The 9,030-nt window shown below is 41.4% G+C and overlaps 1 protein-coding gene across 2 annotated transcripts in view; it reads right to left on the reverse strand.

The window, feature by feature from the left end:
* LOC311036638 (CAP-Gly domain-containing linker protein 4) overlaps positions 1-8,353 on the reverse strand; it is a 66,472-nt gene extending 58,119 nt beyond the window's left edge. Inside the window, exon 1 of one of the 2 annotated variants that reach the window (XM_084045471.1) lies at positions 8,303-8,353. The gene's annotated coding sequence lies outside the window, so the exon portion shown is untranslated. Of the gene's footprint in view, positions 1-8,291 lie in introns of both variants that reach the window. The other variant, XM_084045470.1, reaches the window with a different exon arrangement.
* Between the last annotated feature and the right edge of the window lie 677 nt (positions 8,354-9,030).

Consider the following 9,030-nt stretch of genomic DNA (forward strand, 5'->3'; position numbering starts at 1 on the left):
ACATTTAATAACTGGTGAAATGGGACATGCTGCATAATGAGTACTTTCTACTTTTGGTACTTTAAATACATTGTGAATGTGATGCCAATACTTTTGTACTTTTACTCAAGCAAATTTAGATTTCAGAAATTCTACTTGTAACAGAGTATTTCTACATTGCAGTATTGACACTTTCACTGAAGTAAAGAATGTGAGTACTTTTCTCCACCCACTGATCATATCTAAAACTGAAGAGAGGTTGTTCTCATCATCTACCTGTTGTTTAGCTAGGCAAAACAGTTAGCTATAGCTAGTGTAGAAAGCAGAGGAGAGCTACATATAGACCCCTTAACAGACGACGTCACACTGATAAGAACCAGTATGCGTGCAACCAGTATGCATGCAACCAGTATGCGCGCAATGAAACCCATTCTATCAGGTCTCGTTAGGACGCGCCTCACTAGCCAACACACAAGAGGGGGTTGGGGTGTACTGAAACCAGCGCACCCCGAAACAACAGGTTGGGAATTGATTGCGTGAAACAATCACCTGTGCGTCCAGTCTCAATGTTAGTAAACAAATAATTGGTCTATAGTGACAGTTCAACCTGTTAGAATAAACCTCTTCAGTTGCTACATGCTCCACTGTAATAGTTTTACACTTTCATACCAAAAAGTTCATTTAACAATATGTTATGTTGTTTACTTAGGTTATGATGGATGGGGCCAAGCCTATACTGCTGTATATCCTCCATCCTGCTGCCTATAAAAGTCGGTCAACATGCAATGTTATGTAACGTATTCCATCAGAATATAATCATACCGCTGTATGAAGCACAAGGATAATCCACCCTGCTTTGGACATCTCAAATAGCTACAACTGCAACCTTATCACTTTGCGCCCGTTTAGTTTTAGGAGAGGAGCTTGGAAACTAGTCACACAACGCCCAGGCTTGTGGAGCATGAATAATACAAGTACCCTTGAAGTGTTAGGCCCTATGTATGTACTATGAAACGCTGTGGTTATCTATCTATACAATTCCAAAAGCGCGCTGTGGGTATGGGACAAGCGTGGGACAAGGGACGACAACCTCAGAGTTGCCAGATTGCGCGCGAGCAACAAGCAAGCAGCTTACTGCAAACACACAGAGCTGCGCACTGCGCACTGCGCATGCGTGGACGCACTTTCCCTAACCGACTACACGCCACTTCGCGCTTACAAATCCTCGACATGGCAACCCCGGATACCACGCCCCCCATACAACTCCTGTCTGTGGTAAAACTTTACACTACAGCGCGCCCGCCATTGAAAACACCAGCTCGCTCGCTCTACACAGCTCCTGCACAGTTAACTCCTCAAGGCTCAAATAAGCACACATTTCGAACCAATGTGGTAATATTCTCACACAAACAAGGCCAACTTAGATCTCTGACCATTACAAATGTCAATAGACACGAAGGACACGAGGCAGCGGCCCTGCGGAAATCGCGGCCTAATGCGCAAGAATAAGCCTCGGCTGGTAGTGACATCGCCGGCCCGTCGCACGCTGCCGCCCGCGACGTCACGCGCCATGTAAACAAACAACCAATGTCATTTACAACTAAACGTTGCTCTCAACAATGTTCTTCAACACATTTGAAGTGAGAACTACACGACGCAAGAACCTATAAGTGAATCCATTTCATACATGGGCCGTTAGCATGTAGCTAAGCCAAGCCACGGGTAGCATTAGCATGCGCCTAACACTAACGCTAATGTTCACCAACGCTGCTGTCGTCACTCAAACGGCTACGTTAATCATCAACAACCTGTATGAACGTCAGTGTGGTCAATGTCATCAATGCTAACTAATTAGCCCGTTGAACAGTGTTATTTGGGGGACTTCTGTGGGTTTCTGACTGTGACACAATGTCACGATGTAGCGGACGCAGCTCGCCGGAATCGCGGCCTACTGCACCAGCAGAAGCCTCGGATCATGGTAGTGGCCCTGTCCCCCAATCAACGTGCTTTCAGCACGAACGACAACAACAAATCTACCGGATGTACCATCTCAGAGTGTAAACACGGAATGAATAGCTTAGCACTTCCGGTGGTTCCTTCACAATAAAGGTTGCAACAAATACACATACCATGCAATGAAATAATTATATGCGTTTCTTGAACTGTAAATTAATACATTCTTTTTTTAACTGTTTTAACTACTCCTGCAATTACATTTATATGAAATAAATCACAACACCCCCCTATAACATTAAAAAAATGCCCAGTGGTGGAAAAAGTCCTCACATTTTCAACTTAAGTAAAAGTATCAATACTGCAATGTAGAAGTACTCTGACACAAGTAAAAGGCCTAAAGTACAAAAGCATTGCCATCAAAATATACTTACAAGTTCCAAAAGTACAAGTACTAAAATGTTTGAAAATAGCAGATCATCAGGCTCACAACGCGTCGCCATGCGTTGTGAAAATAGCAGATCTACAAGCTCACAACGCCTCGCAATGCGTTGTGAAAATAGGGAGATGGAGAGAGAGAGAGAGAGAGAGGGACGGAGAGAATACTCAAATACCTTGAGTAAAAATACTTCACAGTACTCAAAATGAGTAAAAATACTTAAAAGTACTGAAAATGAGTAAAAATACTTCCACGTTGAAAAAAAGAGTAAAAATACTTAAAAATTGATAAAAACACTAAAAATACCTAAAAGTTGATAAAAACAGTAAAAAAAACTTAAAATTTGTAAGAATCTGTAAAAAATACTTTAAAGCTAATAAAGTCATTAAAAACACTTTCAAGCAAATACATTGAGTAACAATACTTACCAGTACTTCAAATGAGTAAATACTACTACTACAAATACTCTTTTAGTACCGCCTCTTTCAGTACTGCCTCAATACCAGCTTCAATGCCAGCGCCCACACATCAAATAGATTCGTACCAACTGAATGACAGCACACACTCATCAAATAGAGTAGGCACCGCTTACTCACACTGGGTTTGATTTTTCACTGTTTTCACTATTACTGAAATTACATTTATATGAAATAAATCACAACACCCTCCTATAATATTAAAAAAACAGCCGAAGGGGTCCGCCATGTTCCACAGGGGTCCGCCGGCCCCCAGGGGGTCCGGGGACCCCCAGGAAAAAAAGGGGAAAAAAAACTTTCTTTTTTACTTTTGGAAATTTTTGTCCCGCGCTTTTGGTACCCCAAAATAAGCAAACGAACCTAGAGCCCCGTGCGCGGCTAGGGGCCCGGCCGGGCGGCCGGACCTCTAGTTCTAATACAAAAACAGGAGGGTAGCGTCTCAGAGCTACAGGCTGTAACAGTGCCGCGCCAAAAACCTACTGTATGCTAGGCTGCTATTCTAATAATCAAGTGACTTCTGATCAGATGAAAAAAAGAGAAGGAGAGAGATTGAAAGAGAGAGCAATAAAGAAACGGGAACAGAAACAAGCACACAGGCCTAAGCGTGGGAAAAATCTACATTTGGCCTAAAGCTGCACAACCGATACACACACTCACTGTCTTCATTTCCTTTAAAGGTGTAGTGAAATGAAAAATATGTTTTTCACACTTTTAGAGCATATCTGTGGTCATCATATGGGCATACCTAACAATAGATGCCAAAAAAAAATAAAAAAAAACATTTTTGTGTATTTTTACATCTAAAGTCCCTAAAAAGCCAATCTTAATTACTTCCTGTAAACGAAAACGTGCTGCGTGATGACATAACTCGACCTTCGTGAATATAAATGAATCTTGATTACATGCACCTGTTTGATTCCCATAGCTGCACGTTCTTCAAACACAGCTGATTTTAATTACAGAGATACTCCGTTTTGAATCTCATTGAAGATGAGTGTATTACTCATTTTAAACTTCATCTGCACACTAAAATATGTATCTGAAAACATTATAGGTTAGAAATAAGCCAGGTAGTAGCAAACGCGCTTCACTGGCCGTCTCTCTCTCACTTGTAAACAAACACTAGCCGTGTTGCCCACGGCTGAAGTGATTGAGATCCAACGTCCCATAGCCTGAAGGGATGGGACCTTCTGATTGGATTAGAGTCGTTGTGCCGACGTTTCAGGCTGAACCTTCAAAATAAAATGACCGAAAATGTCACTTCAGTGCGTCTTTAACCTCTTCCCTGCTGACCTCCATGAGTGGCTCCAAGTCCAGCTAAAATAAGAAAATCCAACCGCAAAAAAGAGAGGATCAAACCTGTGTTCGAACAACACAAAGTTTTTGCCCAGGTCAACATCCCAAAATAACTGATGAGTAGTACAGAGGGGGGGTGGACTTCCCCGATCTCCAATAGCACCACTGTTGATCTCCCAGGTTCAGCAGCTATTTACAGCATGCGGAGAGAGTGGACGCTCGGCTCTCAAGGCGCAACATTCTCCCGAGCCTCTAGGATGTCACTCTCACTCCTGGGTTGCATGATGGCCCCCTGCTCTAACGTGTTGTCCCCCCCCCCCTCACTCAGCTGGCTGGTCAGCAGCAATAAGACACGCTATACCGAGGAATGTGCCAGTAGTACGGTGACAGTGCAAACAAACATTGTGTTAGGGGGGTGAATGCGGGCAAATTAGTATATATATATTTGGCCGCGGACCGCCATCTGAAAAGATTTTGTGCTTCTGATTTTCTATTTTGTTTCAAAAATAGCTGATCTACAAGCTCACACCGTATCGACACGGAGTTGAAGTGAGTTAAAGCGGCTTTCCTCTTCTACCCGGGATTTTTTAACCTGGTTTCCTGCTGACATTTCTACCATTGAGCTAATAGAGCTCTGGGGATGAATTGAATCTTGACCCTCGGTCAAAATTCGTGTCAGATCCTGACACGAAGGTAAGGCTACTTCTTGGCCTCAAACATATACCATCAAAGTGCTTGGTGTGCCAGCATATACAAAGAAGAAAGACGAGGCGTGCGGAGAGATCATCGCCCGGCTGACATACTACTGCAGGACTGGTGCTGTGACGACCAGGTTATCAGCATGGTATTTGACACCACTGACTATTATTTTTGCCAGACCCAAGGGGTCAGCCTACATGAGGCTTTGTCCCTCTTTCGTCCATACATGGGCATAAAAGGGACCTCGGTCCATTTCGTCCATACATGGGCATAAAAGACACAGAATCTCGTCCCCCTTTCCCCATAAAAGGGACCTCGGTTATTTTGGGCATGGCAGAACCAGGTCTCCTGGTCTTGTTGAATAATAACCAAGTCCCACATAATTCTCTACAACAGCACTTCTTTATGTCTGAGTCATAGAGTAGGGAACTTTGTCAGAGCACCCGTTGTACTCGTCTGGCTGACTCTGTGTCCCTTTGTGCCCATATATGGAGATCTCCGTTTCTGTCTGTCTACGGTTAGTCTAGGGTTTTTCTCTAATGTGGACTCTGTGTCCCTTTGTGCCCATATATGGAGATCTCTGTTTCTGTCTGTCTACGGTTAGTCTAAGGTTTTTCTCTAGTGTGGATATGCTGGTGTTTCTTCAGGTTATTTAACAGACTGAAACTCTTGTAACACTGTTTACATTAGAAAGGTTTTTCTCCAATGTGAATACGCTGATGATTCTTCAGGTTACCTAACAGACTGAAACTCTTGTCACATTGTTTACAGTGGAAAGGTTTTTCTCCCATGTGAACACGCTGGTGACTTTGCAGGTGACCTAACTGAGTGAAACTCTTATCACACTGTTTACAGTGGAAAGGTTTTTCTCCTGTGTGAACACGCTGGTGTCTTTGCAGCTGACCTAACTGAGTGAAACTCTTGTTACACAGTTTACAGAGGAATGGTTTTTCTCCCGTGTGAACACGCTGGTGACTTTGCAGGTGACCTAACTGAGTGAAACTAATATCACACTGTTTACAGTGGAAAGGTTTTTCTCCAGTGTGGATACGCTGGTGTTTGTTCAAACCAGCTAACTCAGTGAAACTCTTGTTACATTGTTTACAGTGGAAAGGCTTTTCTCCAGTGTGGATAAGCTGGTGTGTCTTCAGGTTACCTAAACGACTGAAACTCTTGTAACACAGTTTACAGTGGAAAGGCTTTTCTCCAGTGTGGCTAAGCTGGTGTGTCTTCAGGTTACCTAAATGACTGAAACTCTTGTCACACAGTTTACACTGGAAAGGTTTTTCTCCAGTGTGGATACGCTGGTGTGTCTTCAGGCTACATAACTGACTGAAACTCTTGTCACACTGTTTACAGATGTGAGTTTTCTTTACAGTGTCAGTCAGATAATGCCTCTTTACTTCCGATTGCGTTAAAGTCTTGGTAGACTGTTGCCTACTGTAAGGTCTTTCTTCTTCTGAGTTTCCTTGCTGCTGGCTTGTTGTCAGGAACAGTGGGTTCATCGTTAAAGCTGCTGCTATGCATGGGCTGCAATGGTCCAAGAATGTAACTAATGATGTGTGACCTTATTATCCAGGATTGGTTACAGGGCAACTACCAGCTGAATATCAAGAGTATGGATCTCCGCTTATAGGTGCTGATGTCTTCCTCTAGGTCTCTCTCCATGTGTGTCATACACACTGTGCAGTCTGGTTTTAAGCTGAGCTGATTCAAAGCTCATGTCATCATTATGTTGTCACTATGATGTCAGCCATGCCCAAATATGGAATCCATGTCATTTACTGAGATAAAGTTTCACTCCAGTCAAACCTCAATTGTCTTTCAGTATGAAATTATGTTCTAACATGAACAAAATGACAGTCATAATTTATACCAGCTTGTGGCAAGCTAAACAATAAAAACTGCAGTATTAAATAACATAATTATGCAACTCCTTTAAACACTGTTAAACACATTCACCGCCAGAGTTTATTCATAATATACTCACCCAATGCCAGCGATTTGTGTTTTATAACCTTTTCAACCGATCACAGAAATGTTATATCCATTATAATCCATGGTCGGGTCGTGTTTATAAACACAGACGATAGATGATACCAGCACCCACAAGGTTACATGTTCAGAAGAAGTTCTTCTGAGGTAGTCAGGCAGGCATCATCTCCGGAAAAAATGCACAACAGCAACTCTTGAGAGTTATGGGGGTCCTTGAAATTAAGAAGTTTGAGAACCACTGTGCTACACTGAACGGAGTAGAGCCTTCATTAGTATTATTAGTAACACCTGTAAAGAAAGTTAAGGAAGAGGCCCAATTCCTTTCCAATATGTGCTATCTACACAAACAATATGACTACAACTTTCACAAGCTTTGAGGAGACAGTCAGACAGACACTGCTCTCCATGTGTCAGGCGCCTTTCAGAAATGTCTCAATTGATCCATGTGTAACTCTACAAATGCATGGTACCAAATGGACGGGTCCATTTGTACCCTCTCAAGAGTTAATGAAGGATGTAGGCTTACATCAACTTATTTGATTATAACCAGTGGTGTAAAGTAACTAAGTGCATGTACTCAAGTACAATTTTGAGGTATTTTTGCTTTACTGGAATATTTCCAGTTTTCAGTACTTTTACCTCTACTCCACTACATCTCAGAGGAAAATATTTTAGTTTTACTCCACTACAATTATATGAAAACTTTAGTTAAAAGTAACTGATTTTGATTATTGTTACAAAACATACATTGACCACTTCAGCCCTGTAGACATTTTGGCCATTTGAAAATAGCAGATCTCGGGATGTGATGCATTGTGAGCTTGTAGATCTGCTATTTTCAAAATATTTATAAACATTTTATACAATTGATAACTTGTGAAATGGGACAAGCTGCATAATGAGTACTTTCTACTTTTGGTACTTTAAGTACATTGTGATGCCTATACTTTTGTACTTTTACTCAAGCAAATTTAGATTTCAGGAATTCTACTTGTAACAGAGTATTTCTACATTGCAGTATTGACACTTTCACTGAAGTAAAGAATGTGAGTACTTTTCTCCACCCACTGATCATATCTAAAACTGAAGAGAGGTTGTTCTCATCATCTACCTGTTGTTTAGCTAGGCAAAACAGTTAGCTATAGCTAGTGTAGAAAGCAGAGGAGAGCTACAAATAGTGACAGTTCAACCTGTTAGAATAAACCTCTTCAGTTGCTACATGCTCCACTGTAATAGTTTTACACTTTCATACCAAACAGTTCATTTAACAATATGTTATGTTGTTTACTTAGGTTATGAAGGATGGGGCCAAGCCTATACTGCTGTATATCCTCCATCCTGCTGCCTATAATAGTCGGTCAACATGCAATGTTATGTAACGTATTCCATCAGAATGTAATCACAATGTCTCGGTAAGGATAAAAATATTAGTATTAATGTAATGTCTACATTACCTCGACCTCACCGTTTTAAACCGCCTGCAGCAGACATGAGTGATTTTGCAGATGGATCCTAGCATCAGCAGCCACCGTTGCCAGATTCTGTGAGAGGAACAAGCGGTCTAGGAAAACAAGCCCAAAAAGATTATGGGCCACATGAGCACTTTAAACATATTCGTCTGCTATAATTTGAAAATAGCAGATCTACAAGCTCAGAAGTGGATGCTATTTTCAAAAAGATCTTGAAGAAAATGTGAAAAATCTGGGATATTTTTTAAACATTTTAACAACACAAATCTTATGGGAGGTCCTTGTCACAAAAATAGATGGGGGGGGGGGGGCTCGGTGGACAGATAAATATTAATATGGGGGTCCTTGAACATGAAAATGTTTGAGAAACAACATTAGGAAACCAGCCCAAATAAGCAACTTCACTTTAGAAACAAGCCCAAAAAAAGCAACCCTCAACTATCAAGCGTCTAGAAAAACAAGCCCAAAGTTGCTTATATTAAAGGGACATGGCAACGCTGCCAGCAGCCCCGTCAAGTCAGCTGATGCTTTGTGTTGTCACGTGGATTACTTCCGGTTTACAGATTACTGTTTGAAGAATAAAAGTATATGGTTAGTCAACGTTTTCCATTTTATATTTCAAAATAAAAGTTCAGAGTCAATTTCATCACATTTTGCATTGTACATTTTCCAGAGTAAATAGAAGGATATTTTGGTGCTTTTCTTTTTTTTTCTTTTCCAATTA

This window comes from Gymnoscopelus microlampas, assembly GCF_963454915.1.
Source record: "Gymnoscopelus microlampas genome assembly, chromosome: 20".
NCBI classification, from domain to species: Eukaryota; Metazoa; Chordata; class Actinopteri; order Myctophiformes; family Myctophidae; genus Gymnoscopelus; species Gymnoscopelus microlampas.